This window comes from Eurosta solidaginis, chromosome 5, assembly GCF_040869045.1.
Source record: "Eurosta solidaginis isolate ZX-2024a chromosome 5, ASM4086904v1, whole genome shotgun sequence".
Taxonomy (NCBI): domain Eukaryota; kingdom Metazoa; phylum Arthropoda; class Insecta; order Diptera; family Tephritidae; genus Eurosta; species Eurosta solidaginis.
Genome location: NC_090323.1, coordinates 199,712,596 through 199,732,830, shown reverse-complemented (window position 1 = coordinate 199,732,830; position 20,235 = coordinate 199,712,596). Strand labels below are relative to the sequence as shown.

At 37.0% G+C, this 20,235-nt stretch overlaps 1 protein-coding gene and 1 pseudogene across 1 annotated transcript in view; one reads left to right on the top strand and one right to left on the bottom strand.

Moving 5' to 3' along the window:
- The window catches only part of LOC137252140 (serine-rich adhesin for platelets), a 353,270-nt gene that overhangs the window by 30,468 nt on the left and 302,567 nt on the right, over window positions 1–20,235 (bottom strand). The window lies entirely within an intron of this gene.
- On the top strand, window positions 11,667–20,081 carry LOC137252961 (uncharacterized; annotated as a pseudogene).

Here is a 20,235-nt window from a genome sequence, read left to right as displayed (position 1 = left end):
CCAACAGCCCGGTGTTTAAGTCCCGGGCGCATGAACATAAAAATTTGGAAACAAGTTTTTCAATTAGAACAAGTTTTTCTGCCACTCGGCAGTGTTTTGGAAAACACTCTCAGCACATTTCTAATATGAAGAGCTTGTCAGTGAAAATTCATCTGTATTGCAGCTACACTTCGAAGTCGGCATAAAAGGTGTAGGTTCCGTACAGCCAATTTGTAGAAAACATAAAAAGGAGGACGACACAAATCGGAGAGAAGCTCGGTCTAATTTCCTCGGAGGTAAATCGTGCCGAACATTTTGTATTTCATTTTTTTAAATAGTTTTGTAGAAAAGGTACAGGGTAAGAGTAAGACACAAATCAGCGTGAGATATTACTAGAATTTAGTTCGCACACAATTGTGTCTTATATGGTGCCCTTAGACCCTAGCCATAATATCGATATCCCTAGCAATGTACCAATACGCTCTGGTAAACAAACTACATGGAAACTCTAGTGATGTCATCGGCACATAAAGCAACAGTTGAGCCACACTCAGGGTGATTTTGGCTCTGCAGTAAAATCACCGCTAGTTCTGGAGAGAGTAGAGGAACTGGCGCGATGTGCTGCTAGCATTGGTTTCGAATGTGTTAGGTAATAAGCAAACATATTGACTAGTCAAGAGTTGCAGCAACTGCTAAGACCCATCGAACCTGGACCAATTTTTTCAGTAAGTTCTAAAACATGGGTCTCCAAATATTGAAAGTGGCTGCCTTTAGCATACGCACGGAGAGCGCAATTGTGCTATGGAATGCAGACAACTGTCCTAAAAAAACCTAGGACTATACAATGCCCGAGGAAAAACTGAAAAGACTGTAATACTGCATCAGGTTGTAATAACACTAGATAAATCATAAGCGTACTCAATGCAAAAATAAGTACTGATAAGGCGGTAAAACGTTACAAGTGTACTTAGTTTATGACACAAAATAAAAATTAATTAAAATAGGAGTGGCACCGCCTAAATTAAGTACAAGGGAATTTAAATGTCTTGACAGCCGTAGATCAGAAGCTGTTGATGCCAGGTTTTAACTTGGCAGAAGTATGGTTCTTGATGTTATATATAGATATGAGTAAAGCCATTTGACGAATACTCCTCCAAAAGTAAGTTGTTCCCACACAGCTTAATTACTTCAGTTGGTAGGCGAACAACTAGATGAGGAGATAGCGTGGTCGTCTACCAAACTGAAGGACACGGGTTGAATTCCTGGGTAACAAAAATTGCACTTATATTTATTTAAAAAAAGTAAGGAAGGCTAAGTTCGGATGTAACCGAACATTACATACTCAGCTGAGAGCTTTGGAGACAAAATAAGGGAAAATAACCATGTAGGAAAATGAACCTAGGGTAAGCCTGGAATGTGTTTGGATGTCATGGCTATCAAAAAATATTTTAGAGGGGAGTGCGCCATAGTTCTATAGGTGGACGCCTTTTCCGGATATCGCCATAAAGGTGGACCAGGGGTGACTCTATAACGTTTTTGTACGATATGGGTATCAAATTAAATGTAGTATTGAGGGTTTTAAAAGGGAGTGGCCCTTAGTTGTATATGTGGAAGCCTTTTCGAGATATCGACGAAAATGTGGACCAGGGTGACCCAGAACATCATCTGTCGGGTGCCGCTAATTGATTTATATGCTTCAAAGGCTTTTGATTTCGCCCTGCACAACTTCTTCAGTTTCTTCTACTTAATATGGTAGGTGCCACACCCATGTTACAAAGTTTTTTCCAAAGTTATATTTTGCGTCAAAAAACCAATCCAATCGCCATGTTGCATCTCTTTTTTTGTATTTGGTATAGAATTGTGGCTTTTTTATCATTTTTCGAAAATTTCGATATCGAAAAAGTAGGCGTGGTCATAGTCGGATTTCGCCCATTTTTAATACCAAGATAAAGTGCGTTCAGATAAGTACGTGAACTAAGTTTAGTAAACATATGTCGATTTTTGCTCAAGTTATCGTGTCAACGGCCGAGCGGAAGGACAGACGGTCGACTGTGTATAAAAGTTGGGCGTGGCTTTAACCGATTTCGCCCATTTTTACAGAAAACATAGAAGCTATGCCCTTACCAAATTTCACAAGGATTGGTACATTTTTGTTCGACTTATGGATTTTAAAGTGTTCTAGACAAATTACATGAAAAAGGGCGGAGCCACGCCCATTTTGAAATTTTCTTTTATTTTTGTATTTTGTTGCACCATATCATTACTGGAGTTGAATGTTGACATAATTTAAAGATATTCAATTAAAAATTTTTTTTTTTAAAAAGTGGGCGTGTTCGACATCCGATTTTGCTAATAATTATTTAGCACACATATAGTAACAGGAGTAACTTCCCTGCCAAATTTCATCATGATATCTTCAACGACTGCCAAATTACAGCTAGCAAAACTTTGAAACTACCTTGTTTTGAAGTGGGCGGTGCCACGCCCATTGTCCAAAATTTTACTAATTTTCTATTCTCGATATCGAAAAAGTGGGCGCGGTTATAATCCGATTTCGTTCATTTTAAATAGCGATATGAGATGAGTGCCCAGGAACTTACATACCAAATTTCATTAAGGTACCTCAAAATTTACTCAAGTTATCGTGTTTACGGACGGACGGGCATGGCTAAATGAATTTATATTTTCGCCCAGATCATTTTCATATAAAGAAGGCTATATCTATCTCGATTAGTTTATGCCGTTACGGATTACCGTTATGCGAACTAAATTAATATACTCTGTGAGCTCTGCTCAGCTGAGTATAAAAATCTATGTGAGTTAAAAGCTAAGCAACAAAATAGTGTTCACCATTACACATACATATGGGAAAATCCCAAAAACGTTTACTTTTTTGGATACTCGGGTTATACACACGGGCGAAAAACTTAATGCCAAAAAAGTACAAGGACATTAGGTTTGACCTTTTGGCTTTCCGATCCGATGATTTTAAAAATCAAGAAAGTTGATAGTAGGTTTTTGCAGAACTTCGAAACGTAAAAAACGTTGATTTTTACACTTTTTCAAGCGATACTCTTGATTTTTTTTTTTTTTTGCAATTTTTTCGACAAAATTTTGAGGCATCGCTGAAACGCTATGGAATTTAAACTAAATGTTGTTTTTGAGACGGAGATTCTAAAAGTATGAGCAAAATTAATGTGCCCTCCAATACTCATAACTATCATCAATCAAAGTAGCGAGATTTTTGTTTTTGTCATTTTCAATATTGACAGTTTTTTGCTTATAGCTTTTTAAGGCAACTGAGTATCGGAATTTGGATTATGCACGACAATAGCCTCTCAGGGACTAAAAATACCTGGGGCTTCAAATTCGATGTGCCCCTTTCAGTTTTGAAGATAGTGGCAGAAAAGTGGAAGCACTTGGTTGCGTAAATTTTTTTCAGGAGCATGTTTTTTTGTGGGCACAGCTACAATTTTAATTTTTATCACTTCATAACCATTTGTTAATTTTTTCTCTACACCACAGTGGTATACCATCAATTGCCTCATCTTGGAATATTCACGCAAGGAAAGTTATTCATGTTCGTACATGGGGCAAATATACGAAATTTCCGACAAAAATTGGCAATCGTCAAAATGTGTAGACAATTTTTTTTCTGTTAAACCAGGTTTTATTTAAAAGTAAATGAAAAGAAACACAAAATTGGTACAAAAATTTAAAAAAAAAAAAAATAAAAAATGTTTACACTTTTTGACGATTGCCAATTTTTGGCGAAAATTTCGTATATTTGCCCCATGTACAAAAATCAATAACTTTGCTTGCGTGAATATTGAAAGATGAGGCAATTGATGGTATATCACTGTGGTGTAGAGAAAAAATTAACAAACGGGTATGAAATATTTGACGGTTACCCGGTTTCATATTTTTGCCGATATCTCTAAAACCGGGTTTCGGGTATCAACAAAATTTTACCTAAATATATCACATATAGGTATGTATATCTTGATAAAATTTCAACACAATCGGTTAAGAAGTGTTCAAATAAGTAAAAAAAATTAAGGTTTTCCGGGTTTATATTTTTATCAATATCTCCAAAACCGGATATCAGGTATTAAAACTTTTTTACATAAACATACTCCGTTCACATATCTATATGTTTTTAAATTTTCAAAAGAATCGGTAGAAAGGTGTTAAAGTAAATGTGTTGCAAACTTTGCAGTATAAAATATTTGGCCGTTATTCGGTTTTATATTTTTACCGATATCTACAAAACCGGGTCTCGTGTATCAAAAAAATTTTACATAGCTAACAGCTGCATATATCTCCATATTTTGTTAAAATTTCGGTACAGAAGTGTTGAAATAATTGTATATTTAACACTGCGACCTCAATTTATATATATTTTGCTCGATCTTTTGACTATATCTTTTTGAGGCATTATGTAAGACGAATAACGGCGATGCACTATAGCTCCAATTTACCCCTCAATGTTCCTAACAAAAAGATATTTGCGTGATACCATGTTTCAAAAAAAATTTTGTTCTCCAAAAAAACCAAAGTTTGGCGGATTTCCCCATATGTATACATGCATGCGAATACAAACTTGTAGCCACAGTTTAAATTTCACACAAAAACAAATTGCGCTTGTCTCCAGCATGACACCATGTCGTATGAGCAATCATTCAAAATTTGTACTGGCCCTCATAAATATTTGCAAGTAATATTCGATTTGTCCATAAATTGTACATTTTTTGCACTTTTCGCACATTCATATATAAAATTTTACAAAATCTAATTTTCTATGAATGCCAAATCTCTGTGCCTAGCTTATAACCTTTTGTTGCACACATACACTCACACACACACAATTAAGTACATTTTATTTATAAGTTCAATTTTGTTTGACCTACATATGTACATCTTTAAAGAGTATAACAAATTTTGAATCTTACCAAATGCAATTTGCATGTTCCAGCATATGATAAAGACATATGTATGTATGTATGTATGAATGTACATATGCTTGCTTTGTGATGTTAAAAATTTACATGCACGTGCGGCAAAGTGGACAATTGAAATAAATTTGCTTGTTTGCTCTTTTATTTTTTTATGAGTTGTTGCTGCTAAATTTACTGCGACATTATTCTTGTATTGTTTTCATTTCATACATTTTTATTTACTTGCATTTTGAAGTTGAGTTTTACTGTGTATTTGTAGTTCAAGAATTAAATAGTTTTTTTGGAATTGAAAATGTTGCTTTTGCCCTTTTCGGGCGCCATGTTATGGAGTATGCTGTGATACTGTAACGAAGGTCTTAGTTTCAAGTGAGCGGACAATAAACATCAAAATGCTTGAAAAATGTTTCTACACCATTTCCAGTTGTAAATGTGAAAGCGTCAAATGTTAATTCAAAGGCGTCAATTGTAATTAAGATAAGTTATTTGTTAATGCGAAAGCGTCATATGGAAATAAGAATAGCGAAATGTAAGTCAGAAAATGTCAAATTAAAGTTCAAAGGCGTCAATTGAATTTGAGAAGAGTCAGTTGTAAAGTAGTACTCAGTTTTTTGTTTTTTTTTTTTTTTTTTTTTTAATGGACGTTGTGGCAGCGCGCTGCCCTCAAATGGCCCAATGAAACCAGGCTAATCCTGTTCACGCGATCGATTTATATATATATATAATAACTTTTTTATTTTTTTTTTTATTTTGCCGAGTCTTTGATGGGCAGCGGTTTGTCAAGCGTCACGATCTGAGACTGCTCAGCTACAGAAGAAATTTCATCAGCCAAGCGTAATACTTAAAGAGAACAGAAGCAAACGTATTATACATTAATTTAGAGAGGTGAGAACAATCTTTTTTATAGAAAAAAGGGAGTCCGAGCTATCAAATGTGTTTGAGTGAGAGTTATAATCTTGGCATAAACGCCGAAAAGGTTCATTTTGTTCGAAATTCGTTCTACATTGTTTCAGCAGAAGAGGTTTGAAGTGTCTCGATGTCCGAGAGGGAACGCAAAAGTTCACTTCATTCAGAAGGAATGGGCTCGAAATTGATCCATTTAAAAGTTTTGTCATAAATATTACACCAAGCATTTCCCTTCGACTAGCAAGAGTTGGAAGATTGATAAGCTTTAATCGATTAGTATAAGGTGGAAGATTAGTTAAAGAGTCCCATTGGAAATTTCTTAAGGCAAATAGTAAAAATTGTTTTTGTATTGATTCGAGACTGTCTGCATGGACTTGATAACGCGGATTCCAAATTATCGAGCCGTATTCTAATATTGGCCTAACTAATGTTGTAAAAAGTGCTTTAGTTATGTAAGGGTCGTTAAATTCTTTTGACCACCGTTTAACAAATGCAAAAACACCTTTGCCTTTATTCACTGTAGCATTAATATGAAGATTGAAACTAAGTTTGGAATCCATCATGACTCCCAAGTCAATAAAATTATTTACAGTTTCTAGGCTATAGTTGTTAATTGTATATGAAGCTGGTGACGAAACTCTCCGAGAAAAACACATGAATTTACATTTTTTGAGATTGAGTGGCATATAATTTACATTGCACCAGGTAACCAAGTGATTTAAATCCATTTGAAGCAAGGAATGTTCCTCAACCGAGGCACATGATTTGAAAAGTTTTACATCGTCTGCGTACATCAAGATTTTTGAGTATTTAATTGTACCAGATATATCGTTTATGAACAACAAGAACAGAATCGGACCAAGATGGCTGCCCTGAGGAACACCAGAAGAAACATTGATAACCCCAGAAAGTGTATTTTTAAAGATTACTTTTTGCGTACGATAACCAAGATACGAAGAAATCCAACATATAAGACGGGGTTGAAAACCGAGTTGACTGAGCTTATGAATAAGTAATGGGCGTGATACTTTGTCGAAAGCTTTACTGAAATCGGTGTAAATTACATCAGTGTGAAGGCCTTTTCTAAATCCATTAGAAACGTGGGTGGTAAATTCTAGTAAATTGGTGATAGGTGATTTGCCCTTACAGAACCCATGCTGCGAGCTTGCAATTATGGGGGAAATAGAGAATGTTAGGTGGTGGGTAACAATAGCCTCAAATAACTTTGGGATAGCGGATAACTTTGCTATGCCCCGGTAGTTTTCTATTGAAGACCTGCTTCCATTTTTATGAAGCGGAATAAGAAAGGATTCCTTCCATATTGTTGGGAAAACGCCATAAATTAAAGATAAATTAAATAAATCTGTTAGCGGCTGATAGATGTTTGCGGCACATTTTGTAAGAAAGTGTGTCGGGATCCTGTCGGGGCCGTGCGAATGCGTCATATGAAAGTGAGAGTAGTTAAGTTGTTAATGCGAAAGCGTCATATTGAAATGAGCATAGCGAAATGTTAGTGAGAAAATGTCAAATTAAAATTCAAATGCGTCAATTGTAATTGAGAAGGGTCGGTTGTAAAATAGTAGTCAATTTTAAATGCGAAAGCGTCATATCGAAATGAGAATTGCCAAATTTTAGTGGCAAAACGTCAAATTAAAATGCAAAGACGCCAACTGTAATAGAGAAGAGTTAATTGTAAAATAGTAGTCAATTTTAAAAGCAAATGTGTCAAATGGAAACGAGAAGTGGCAATTCTCAATGAAAAAACGTCAAATGCAAATTCGAAGGCGTCGATTGTAATTGAAAAAGGTCAGTTGTAAATGAGTAGAGTAAATACTATAACGAATTTACTTGCAAATCCTCTTATTTGCAACCTTCTGCTAAGTTCGAATCACTTAAACTGTTGAATAAATAACTCCAATATTTAATAATGCAAAATGGCCTTTATTAAAGTACTTCACAATAAATAACTCTACTATTGCCCGACAGATTGCGTGCTTAATCAAAACTGAATTTAGCGGCTCTACCTTTGGTGCTTGTGTACTTTGTGATTTCCTCGTTGCATCTCCTAGGCGCTTCCAGAATTTACTTAGTTACTGCCATATAATTAGAACTACAGATGCACGTGTATAGCTTCTCATATGCGGCGCGTATTTGTGAGCGACACTGTTTAAGCGACTTAAACTATGAATTTTTTTTCTTTTGTTTGTTGCATAAGCGCTGAAATTCTCATCCGACTTATGAAATATTCTAAAGACATAATTTTAGTTTTTAATTTAAAATGGAGGTTCTTCGAGTAGAAGATGGGGTGCCAATACCTCAGAGCCCAGTGCTCGCCTCCACATCACATTTTGAAAGGGGTCTTCAAATAGAAGATGAGGTGGCTCATTAGAGCGAAACCTCAGAGTTCCCTATGCTCGCCCCAAATTAAATAAATAAAGGTGTACCGATGCTTTGCATCGTCCCGTGTTTTAAATAAATAACATTAAAATTAACAATTGTTTTTGTTTTTATCGGCCTATTGATAAATCATTCAAGGTTCGAATCGAGCTCAAGGCCAGAACAATAATTTTTTTCTAATGATAATTATTGTTATTTTTTAATTTTTCTAAATTTGAAAAATTGTATTTTATTTTTGGAATAGCAAGTAGAAAATTTTTCAGACAACCTGCCATAGCTGCGCAGATAGATCCATTTCGAGGGGTGCTAAGCCTTCATCATCAGTACGCTTTAGGCATGCTGCGCTAACCATTTAGCTATACAGCGGTGGTTTGTTTGACTGGCAAATTTGCTATTTCTATTCCTTTTTACCAACTATATTTATTCAGTGTTGCGCCATCTGGTGCAAATCACTGATAATGCTGGATTTTTGTTTATTGTCAATTACTTTGTTTGACATTCCCAAGTGCTCATGGTTTATTATTATTGTTCTGGCCTTGAGCTCGACTCGAACCTTGATTGATTAAAAATAACAAACTTAATAAAATACAGTCTGTTTACGCGGCGTAGGCTACCACCCGTCCCGTCTCCCTCTTGTACATACGTATATCTATGAATTTATATATGTAACCCGTCTCTTGTATTGTATTCGATTATTGAATTATCCCCTAGAATCAATGCATTGTATTTAACTTTAAATTTCCCACTGGGAACCCTCATGGACGTGTGGCAGCCTCCACCGCGCAAATCCACCAAATGGAATTCACCGCCGGATCGCTACCTGTCAAAAAACCACCACCTTTTGTTTGTTAGAAAATTTTTTATTGTTGTCATCCTGGCTCAATAAGTCGTTCGCCAAAAATTATATTTTCAACCTTTTTGTGCGCGGCTTTTTTTTGCAAATCATAAAAATTTATAAAATATCTCGTTTTCGCTTTATTAATTATAAAAGGTTCTACAATATAGCTCCTACGGGTTGTCAATTATTATCGCTACAGAAAATCAGCCATATATTGGTATATCGGGCTAAATAAGTGTTCGAAAATACCTCGTCGTTTGCTTGCTGCTTAACAAAGTCTTTGTTAAAACTCATCAAGAGTCTTTCGCCCACTTTTTTTTCTCTCATGAAGTGTTTTCGTTCAGGGATTGTCAGCTTTTTGTAATGCGAGCAGCTTTGTAGCGTGTGGAAGAACTGCTTACACATTCTGCAGCCGTATATTTTTTAGTGCTCGGCCACATGAGCATTTGTGCGATTTTGGGAGTAGCTGCTGTTCTGCGGGGGGTTGCGGCTTTGGTTTGGGGTCTGAGCCTGCCTGAACTGGGGATTGTTTTGACTTGAGGGAGGCTTTGAGAAATTGGTGGAGGGTGGAGTGTATCGGGGTTTGGCTGGTCGCCATTGATCCACCCTTTCCACTATCTCGTAGCGAGTAGTCAGAAATTGATCCATTTGGGACCAGTTCGGTAGGTCTCTTCTGGAGCTTAAAGATTGCTCCCAAAGCGCAACTGTATTTTCTGAGAGCTTTGAGGTTACCAGATATTTGAATATGGTGTCCCAACTATCTGTCGAGAATTGTTGGGTTGCTAATATCTGGAGAGAGTTATTAACGGAAGATTGCAGTCTTTGGATTTCATCACTGTTTTCCGATTGCATTGCTTTTAGATTCATGAGAATTCGGATTTTATTGTCGACAAGGACTCTTTTATTTTCGTATCGGGATTTCAGAGCTTCCCAAGCCAGAGCAAAGTTGGCATCACTAAGTGGGAATTGCATTACTATCTGGCCGGCTTTTCCTTGGATTTTGTACCTGAGGTGGTACAGTTTTCAGGCGCTCGAGAGTTTTGGGTGGTTGATATAGACCGCCGTGAACATGTCACGGAAGGACGGCCATTGATCATAACTCCCGTAAAAGACTTCGGTGTCACAGGCGTGTACTTTCAGATGCATCCCGGAACTTTCTGGGGAGTGGTGGTTGTAGCGGGGACGGGATTGCTTAGTACCCTTAGCTGGAGCTGATCGCCTATTCTTGCCTTTGTGTCCTCATATGCTATAAGGCAGGCGCGGTATTTGTTGAAAGCTGAGGCCTTAAAGTCGTCGGGAAGGTCGTTGTCATCTGACTCCACGACGGCGTCATGTGCGCCCGCATACCGAAATTATATTGTTATATCCATTGAATGTGATACTAAACATTTTGTAAGCTTTATAAAACCCATATAAATTAAAGAAAAGGAGTGTTCCTTGCGAATTTAAAAGTGCCTTTCATTGTGCTTGAGGAGTAGTCGCCATATTAAAGGTGTGCAAAGTGCAGAGTGTCAGCAACTACACATTCAACGTAACGCCATCCATTTCACGAAGAGACTGGCGTGTATCACCGCCGCTGTATTGTCGTCACCACAACACCGCTACCACTTCATCGTCGTCACCGCCGCCAAGGCGCCATTATTGCCGTGCCAAGCCAGTGTATCCGTAAACAACCATCAAGAGGCCATTCCCATAAAGAGCCTATCAAAGCAAATCGGTGAGTACCATCCTATAGTTTAACTAGTGGTCCTTCGTCGCCATTGACGGAACCAGCCCCTTGTAAAATAATATACATATATTATTAAATATAACCCTCCCAAAGATTAAAATAATAATTTATAAAATTATAAATTTAAAAAATGCTTGGTTGCAATGAGCTTTGAACGCTCAACCCCAAACGTTTGAGTCGGGTACGTCATCCACTTTGCCACGACTCATACGCCTACAAGCACATCAAATTACTCCCCTATAACTCACACTAAACTGCTCGCCCTTAACTGCACCACGCTTAGCTACATACATTCGGGAGCATCTCAGATAAGATCGAAAGCGTCATAAAGAAATGAGTAAAGTCAATCGTAAACGCGACAACTTAGTTTTTACGTGATAATAATCAGTTGTAAATAAGGAAACAGAAAATAAAAGTTTGGACACGTTTCTTTTACTTATTGTTGTAATTGACAAAGCACATTTTGAAATTCGAAACAGTCAGTTGTAAGAACATGTTAGTTAAAAATGCCAAAACCGCATTTGTAAATGCCAAACTCCTAAAGTTACAGTTCTCCTCGCTTCATTCACTAATTGCTGTGAATATAAGAATATGGGTGTTATCAATTGGCACTAGTTAGCCCAACGAGGAAGCGACTGTCGCAACCTGTTGGCCGGCGGAACTCGATTAAATGATTAAGCGCAAATTAAGTAAGTAAGTAATTAGAAACATTGCTCCGCAATTGTATGCGGTATGTTTATGAGTCCCTTCGCAAACATACGCAATACTTTACCAGACCACAGTTGACTCGATTCCCGAATGGCAAGGAGCGCTGTCGAAGGCGCACTCTTTAGCTCGTTACTCTGTTCTGGTCAAGTAGGACATGTGTCCATCCCAAATGAGCCCCTTTACCGGTCGCACGAAACAGCTCGATACACTGCTATCGTACCAAGTAAGTGAATGTTCCGTCCCTTGGCAATTAAGTACGGCGCATTAGCATATCCACTTCATGCTTTCACCTGAATCCTAACTATTTTGATGAAATTTGCCATTGGCCATTCTCATTTCCATATTCCTATTTCCTATTGGCTATTTTTACTTACAATTAACATGTCTTACTTCCAAATGACGGTTTCTCATTTGAAAATAACTATTATCATTTCCTTATGACGATTTCGCATTTCCAATTGACTATTCTCATTTACATATTACACTTTCTCATTAACAATTGACTCTTTTTATTTACATATGACATTTTCTGATTAACAATTGGCTCTTTTCATATCGAAGTGACGCTTTCGCAATTAGAATTGGGTATTCTAATTCGCAACAGACCATTTTATATGACAATTGACGCGTTCCCATTTTCATTTGACGCTTTCTCATTTTCTAATAACTTTTCTCATACCATAGTTATGCTTTCGCTTTTAAAATTGAATATTCTAATTTCACGTGTTAAGCATTTCTTATCAATTAGTTCGTTATTTGTGCGTTGTTATAAATATGTTATCGCCGAAATATAGACGAGCTATCGATTTCTTATCGAAGTATTATTAATTTGCTATCTATTACACATTTTATTAAATAATTTTGGAAAAAGTATCGATTTGTTATAGAAAAGTGATCGAGCTTTTATCAAAAAGTTAACGATTTGTTATAAAATGTTATTGATTTTGATTTTGTTGTTGTTGTAGCGATAAGGACACTCCCCGAAGGCGTAGGATAGGTGAGGTTGACAATTGGGTTGGAGATGCTATACATTGCGCTGGCAACCACCTGAAAGGTTGCGCTAGACAACCCCTTGAATCTATTTGGTATTTTAACCGCCTTTTACGACAGTCATACCTACCGCGGGTATATTCTAACCCCCTAACCCGCTGGGGCTTATTGATTTTGATATCAAAAACCTATAGATATGTTTTGGAAAAATTATCGAAAAGTTATGGAAAAGGTATTGAAATGCTATCGAAAAGATATGAATATATGATCACAAAGTTATTGATTAAGAATCGAAACCTTATCGATTTCTTTTCAGACCAATTTTTTGTCGGCGTGTTACTGTGTATTTGTTATCGACGGCTCATCGGTTTGTTATACAACAGCTACCGATAAAACAACAATATAAAATTGGTCACACGTCTATAACAAGCCGAAACGAAACCAATAGAAAGCCGATGCCACGGCGATAATAAGCCGCCATCGACGAATAGCCGAATGATAAAGATACTTCTATTATGGGTTAACTTCAACTCCTTAGTGGGCTGTAGCTAACTGACAAACATAAGCTTTCTAGACTTAAAGCCGCTGCATGTCTACGCATCGAACTTCACGAGTATCAGGTACTAAATTTAAAAAAATAAGTTCTTGTTACATGGTGTAATCAAACAATATTAAGGGCCAAACATACCGAATACATAGTCAGTCGATAGGAAAACTGCAGCGTTCATAAATGGTAAGAGAAATTAAATTTGAAAAATTTCAATAGCTATGAGCAGCTAGTGAACGGTATTATTTACACACAGAAACATACAAACATAGCAGTATCAATAAATTATGTACAAAGCACTTAGTGCAATTAATGCAACGATCTATGGCACAACCCCAAAAAGAGTAGCTGTGACACAAAAGTACGCCTTAAAATATGCAATGAAAACAGAACAAACAGCCGAAATAACAATGCGGTAGCATTCGCAAAAAGTTATTAACAGTAGAAATATTGAAACGAGTTAATGCAGTAACAATTAAATACGCTCAACGAAATAAACGATACAAATTGAATAATTGCTGAAAGGTAGATGAATTTGATCACACTAACAAATCGAGTGGTTTGAAAATCACAAAATAAATGTTCAAATGTCAAATCCATTTTTTGGCAAACACATCAACTATGATTTCATTGTAAAATACATAATTCTAGGCAGTTATGAAGTAACTAAATGGAATCACCGGGTTCAGTGTTTGCTCGCATCATCAGATGATACTAAAGGCAAGCAGCAACTGGCAATGCTAGCATGAATGTCAAACGCGTTTTCCTTACACCATACGTCTACGTATCTCAAAGACTCTACGTTACTACAATTTCGTCATTATACTGGCACTTGCCTTAGCTGTACCTTTTGTGGCGCATACAATACGCACGAATCAGGAACTTTTAGCAAAGAGAGTAGATTAATAAGAGGGAGCATTGTAGAGTCGTCCATTCTCCACAAAGTGGGACGGCTGCACCAGGAATACACCATACGTTTTGTTCCTGCTTCGTTTTCAACATCTGGTTTAAAAAAGTCATAAGCCTGGACATTCGCGCAATTTTAGTGATGTAAATTGCATGGCGCCAGCGCCAATGCGGTGCCAGCTCAATGGTAGCTCATTCACGCAATGAATCCAAGCGAATTGTTGACTTAGTAGTGAGTGCGTAGTACATTTCACTTGCGCTATTGTGTGAACCCAGGTTTTGTGTGTCAGGCAAGAGTTTGGTGTTATTGGCGCTACTGGCAATGATGTCACTGAGCTGTGACGGTAGCGCTGGTAGTTCAGCTTTTGAATCAGAGAAAGAATTGATAACCCGTGGAAATTATTATGGCTTTGGCTATTATTGGCTGTGACTTTGAACTAAATAAATGCTGCGGACATAACAACCAGTCATTTTTAAGTTTTATATTTTAGATTTAATACACAATTAATATGGATGTATTTGAGCAGCCAAATAATAACAGTGTGCTGCTTGGTTGATGGAATGTAGCTAATTGCCTAGTGATGATCAATAGATTGTCAACATTTCGTTCAACGAACGCGCGGAATTGCCACATCTGCTCAAAATTTTCATTGTAGATTTAACTTAAGCTGTTATGCCAATACTTTTCAGCCAGCTTATTTCAAAATAAATTACAGAAAAGATTACAGAGTTAAACAGCCTTAAAAAATCAGCTAAGTTGAGGCGGACAGCATAGCAAAAAGTATGGTGAATTCCTCGCGCAGCCGTCCTACAAATTCCACAAAGTTTTACAAGTCTACAATGTACCATCTTATAATTTTTAAAATCTTTGCTTTTAGTAAATTCATACATTTTGGGACTTGCCGGTTTCACGCGTTATGGTTTCTTGCATTTATTTGTTATCGGAGCATTAATACGCCAATACGCAAATAAATTTGTGTATGCCAAATTCGTAAATCGCATGTTTCTACTGAAGCACATGCTAACCAAACTGGCAGATCAACTCATCAGTAACTACAATGATGACCATAGCGATTTGCAGTGCGAGTCCGAATGGCAAACAAAATCAATCTTACCACCACTCTTTGATAGACGCGTCACATTAATGAGCATAATATTTTCACCAACTTGGGTGTCGTTTATTATATATCATGAGCGTGCACTATTTCATCGTGGAGGTTATTTGGCAGCATTACTATGCTTATATTTTGTCAATTCATTCTGCAATCGATTCTCTTCATTTATTGTGAAAATATTTTACTTTTATCTCAACAAAATCATCAATTAAATGTTTTGCTCGACAACACTTTAAAACAAGCTGCTGCATATTTGCGTCATTTGCAGCCATTCAATATGTATCGACGTTATCGATTTCAAACATGTATGATGCTATTAAACGTCTGCAACATATTGTCACGGATATTAGCATCGCTAATTTATACCATCACTAAGGCGATGCTAAGGCCACGATAAGCAGTATTTACGTCAATAATCAAATCATGTATACACATATATAAGGCAGCCGAAAGATGTCACACACAGATGCATTTACTTATACGCCTATGTATGCGCGAGAGACTGTAAACTACAAACATTCACATCAATAATTCAATCATTATGTATCTACATAAACGAATAAATAATTGCGTCTACACATATGTACGTATACGAGCAGTGGAGCGGCAATGCACAAACACATGCATATATCTTATCTGAATTGTCACAAGAGAGAGCAATAAATTGTGCACATAGTTGTGGCTGGCGATTTTGTAGCCGAAACTAACTAGTAAGTTCTGGAAATCGAAGAGCCTAGAAGTATGCAGCGTAAACTATAAAGTGGCGCAATGAATGTGAATACTTTAATAAAGGCCATTTTTTCATTATACAATATTGGAGTTATTTATTCAACAGTTTAGTAATTCGAACTTAGCAGAGGATTGCAAATAAGAGGATTTGCAAGTAAATTCGTTACAATATTTATATGGAAAATACAAAAATTACGCGCACTCTATTTGTAGCCAATGCTACACAATGGATGATATTTCTTGGGTTTGTTCTTTCTGATAGTAGTATACATTTTTTTATGCTCTATTTTGCCTCGTGTAGTGAGCATTATAAGAGTATTGCGGCAAGAAAAGCGGGTGTGTTAAATACAAGTAACGGTAAATGTGTTTTACGTTTAAATATTCCAGCTGCGATTCATATGTTCGATTTGCTCTTTAATATTTGTTTGATGATCTTTATTATGGCTCAATATGAATCATTTGTCAAAACGACGCGCATCATACTGGCCAAAGGAAGTACAGAATTATCAGTGTTGCCGCACATTTTGTGCCGTCAATGCAGCGCAGCGCAGTTCGGGCATGCGGTGAGTATTGCAGAAAACAAAACGAAATTATGTAAAGAAATATACAGCAGCGAACAGAAAAATATTAAGGATACTTCTTATCCCGTTCTGGATAGGGTTTTGAGATCAAAACGTGGACATGGTTAATACTGGGATGTGGTTGTACAATATCGCTATCAAATGGAAGCTTTTATGAGTACTTTGATACGGGGTATTTTTCGTACCCTTGGGTGACTAGAGTCTCGAGATATAGGCTAAAACGTGGACCCGGGTACACCTAGAATATGTTCATAGAATATAGATAACAAATGAAAGCTGTTGAGTGCTTTAGTAGAGGGTGATATTCATACCCCGGGTAACTAGGGTCTCGAGATATAGGCCAAAACGTGGATCAGGGTAACACTAGGATGTGTTTTTACATTATGGGTATCACATTGAGGCTGTGGATGCGTGCTTTAGTGCAGAGTATTTTTTATACCGTTGGGTGTCTAGGATCTCGAGATATAGGCCAAAGGTGGACTCGGATGCCCCTAAAATGTGTGTGTAATATGTATATCAAATGAAAGCTGTTGCTGAGAGCTTTAAAGTTATTTTCATTGATATTCGATTTAGTCGCACCAACCTGCCAAAACTGATAAATATGCATACGAAGCCGAAATAAAGATATCTAATATATAAAATTCTTCTGTCACGGTTTTAGAGGCTTAACTCCTCCGAAACGGCTGAACCGATTCCCATGAAATTTTGTGAGCATATTGAGTAGGTCTGAGAATCGGCCAACGTCTACCTTTTTTCGCTACGTGCCTAGGGTCTTGAGATCAAAACGTGGACCCGGGTACCCCTAGAATGTGTTTATACAATATGGATATCAGATGGAAGCTGTTGATGAGTGCTATAGTATAGGATAATTTTCATACCCCTGGGTGACTAGGGTCTCGAGATTTAGGCAAAAACGTGGACCCGGGTACCCCTAGAATGTGTTTATACAATATGGATATCAAATGAAAGCTGTTGATTAGTGCTATAGTACAGGATAATTTTCATGCAACTGGGAGGCTGGGGTCTCGAGATATAGCCCAAAACGTGGACCCGGGTACCCCTAGAATGTGTTTATACAATATGGATATCAATTGAAAGCTGTTGATGAGTGCTATAGTACAGGATAATTTTTATACAACTGGGAGGCTAGGGTCTAGAGATATAGCCCAAAACGTGGATCCGGATACACATAGAATGTGTTGATACAATATGGATATCAAATTGAAGCTGTTGATGTATGCTTTAGTACAGAGTAGGGTTTACACCGCTGGGTGACTATGGTCTCGAGATATAGGCCAAAACATGGACCCGGATACACCTAGAAGTTGTTTTTATATTATAGGTATCAAATTGAAGCTGTTGATGTGTGCTATAATACAGAGTAAGTTTTACACCGCTGAGTGACTAGGATCTCGAGATATAGGCCAAAACATGGACCCGGATACCCCTAGAATGGGTGTGTATTATCGATATCACATGAAAGCTGTTGCTGAGAGCTTTAAAGTAATTTTCATTGTGATATTCGATTTAGTCGCATCAACCTGGCAAAACTGATAAATATGCATGCGAAGCCAAAATAAAGACATGCACTAATAATACCCACATACCTATTTACACATCCTATCCGATTTGACTGAAATTTGGTATATAAATTTGCCTATATTGGTATTTACGATGTTTTTTTTTATTTTATACCAGAGACGGACTGCGACTGAGACTCGGAATGGGAATGGAACAAAATACATACCACCCTCTGGGACTGGCAATAAGAGACGAAGAAGAAGGAGAAAAACTTGAGAGAAAAGAAAAGAGAGAAGGAGACTGATAAAGTGATAGAATGAGACGAAGATGGAGATGAAGCGAAAAAGACGGAGGGAGGAGTGAATAAAAAGATTAGGAAAAAGTGTAGAGGGGTAAGGCAGAGTTAGACGGAAAAGGCTTATTATAATGTATGCAGATAGGCCAAATTTAGGGCAGAACAACGTCTGCCGGGTCTGCTAGTGAATTAATAATACCCACATACCTATTTACATACGTCCTATTCTATTTGCCTGAAACTTGGTATATAAATTGGCCTATATTAATATTTACGATCCTTTTTTTCCGGGAAGTAGACCATAGACGGACTGTGACTGTGACTAAGACTCGGAGGGGGACTGGGACTCGGAGTGGGACTGGAACAAAATACATACCACCCTGTGGGACTGGCAATAAGGGATGAAGAAGAATGAGAAGAACTTGAGAGAGGAGAAAAGAGGAAAGGAGACTGAGAAAGAGATAGAGTGAGGCGAAGATAATGATAGATGAAGCGAAAAAGACGGAGGGAGGAGTGAATAAAAGGATTTAGAAAAAGTGAAGAGGGGGAGGGCAGAGTTAGACGGAAAAAGCTTATTAAAATGTATACAGGTTGACCAAATTTAAGGCAGAACAATGTCTGCCGGGTCTGATAGTATAAAATAAATTAAAAATAGGTAAGTAATTTGTGTTAGGATGCAAAATTTTACATTTTTGTGGTCTGCGTGTAATAGCTATGACCTTGAATCACTTATCTCAACAATATATGCCGTAAACGTAATTGACAAAATTTGAAGCTTCTCAAAAAGGGGGCAGAAGTTAGAGTTTATATGGGGTATATGCTATATATACCGCAGTTCTCTTTGATTTTTTCAGACAACAATATACATATGCTATATACGTAAGCAAATGGTCCAATTTGAAGCCTCTAGCTGTTAAAATTGGGTAGTAATTACCAAAAGCTTCTTATCTGAACAATCGGTTGTGGGGGATATATGCTATATATACGACCGATCTCATCCATTTTTTCAGACAACAATATGCGCAATATAGAAAGAATATGGTAAAATTTGCAGCTTCAATCTGATAATTGAGAAAGATATGACAAAAATCCTCTTTTCTCAAAAATTGGTTGTATGGGGGATATATGCTATAGTGGTCCAATCCGGCCGGTTCCGACAAATGTTTAATCAGACATCTAAATTTAACCGCTCACCAAATTTTATTAAGATATCTCAAAAATTGAGGGACTAGTTTGTATACAAACAGACAGGCGGACAGACGGAGATGGCTAAATCAACTCAGCTCTTCGTCCTGATCATTTGGGTATATTTATTGGTGGGCCTATCTATTTTCCTTTAAGGACTCACAATTTTGAGATTCGTGACGAAGTTAATATACCATTGCATTTTCATGAATGGTATAAAAATGGAGACACATTGGACAATACTTGCCCTCATACAATCAAGTGCTGTTTCTTGACTTATCTGCAGCGTTAATTTTTTTCAGTATCATAAAAAATACTAAATTAATGCCTTTCTGAAATATGAAGAAACGTACAAGAAAATAACGCCTACAATGTGTATTTCTCTTTTTGGGAGGGTTTATTTCCTTTTCCTGAGAGGAAATATTTTAGTCAACGGAACTGATTGGCTGAGTCTTCAGAGAGTATCATACTTGCCACAACTAAGGAATATGAAAACATACTGCTGACGTCAATGATATGATTGACGATCTGTAAAAATATCACGAAGTTGCGAATGAGTATCTAGGCGGCTTGTAGAACGAAAGCTCGGGATTGTCAGTATACGGTACCAAGACCCACCATTTAGCTTTTATATTTATCTGACTGTAAAAAAAATACTTTTCCTTATCAGAACTGTCAAAGACGACTGAGTTACAAGTAAATGATTCGTATACACATATGTACTTATGTATTTATTTGAATTTAAAGAAATAAGAGTTTAATATGAAAATTGATGTTTTAATTACTGAATATTATGTATGGGACTAGCACGTCCGCACCTGACGAATGCTCAACGCACACTACTCTTTACATTC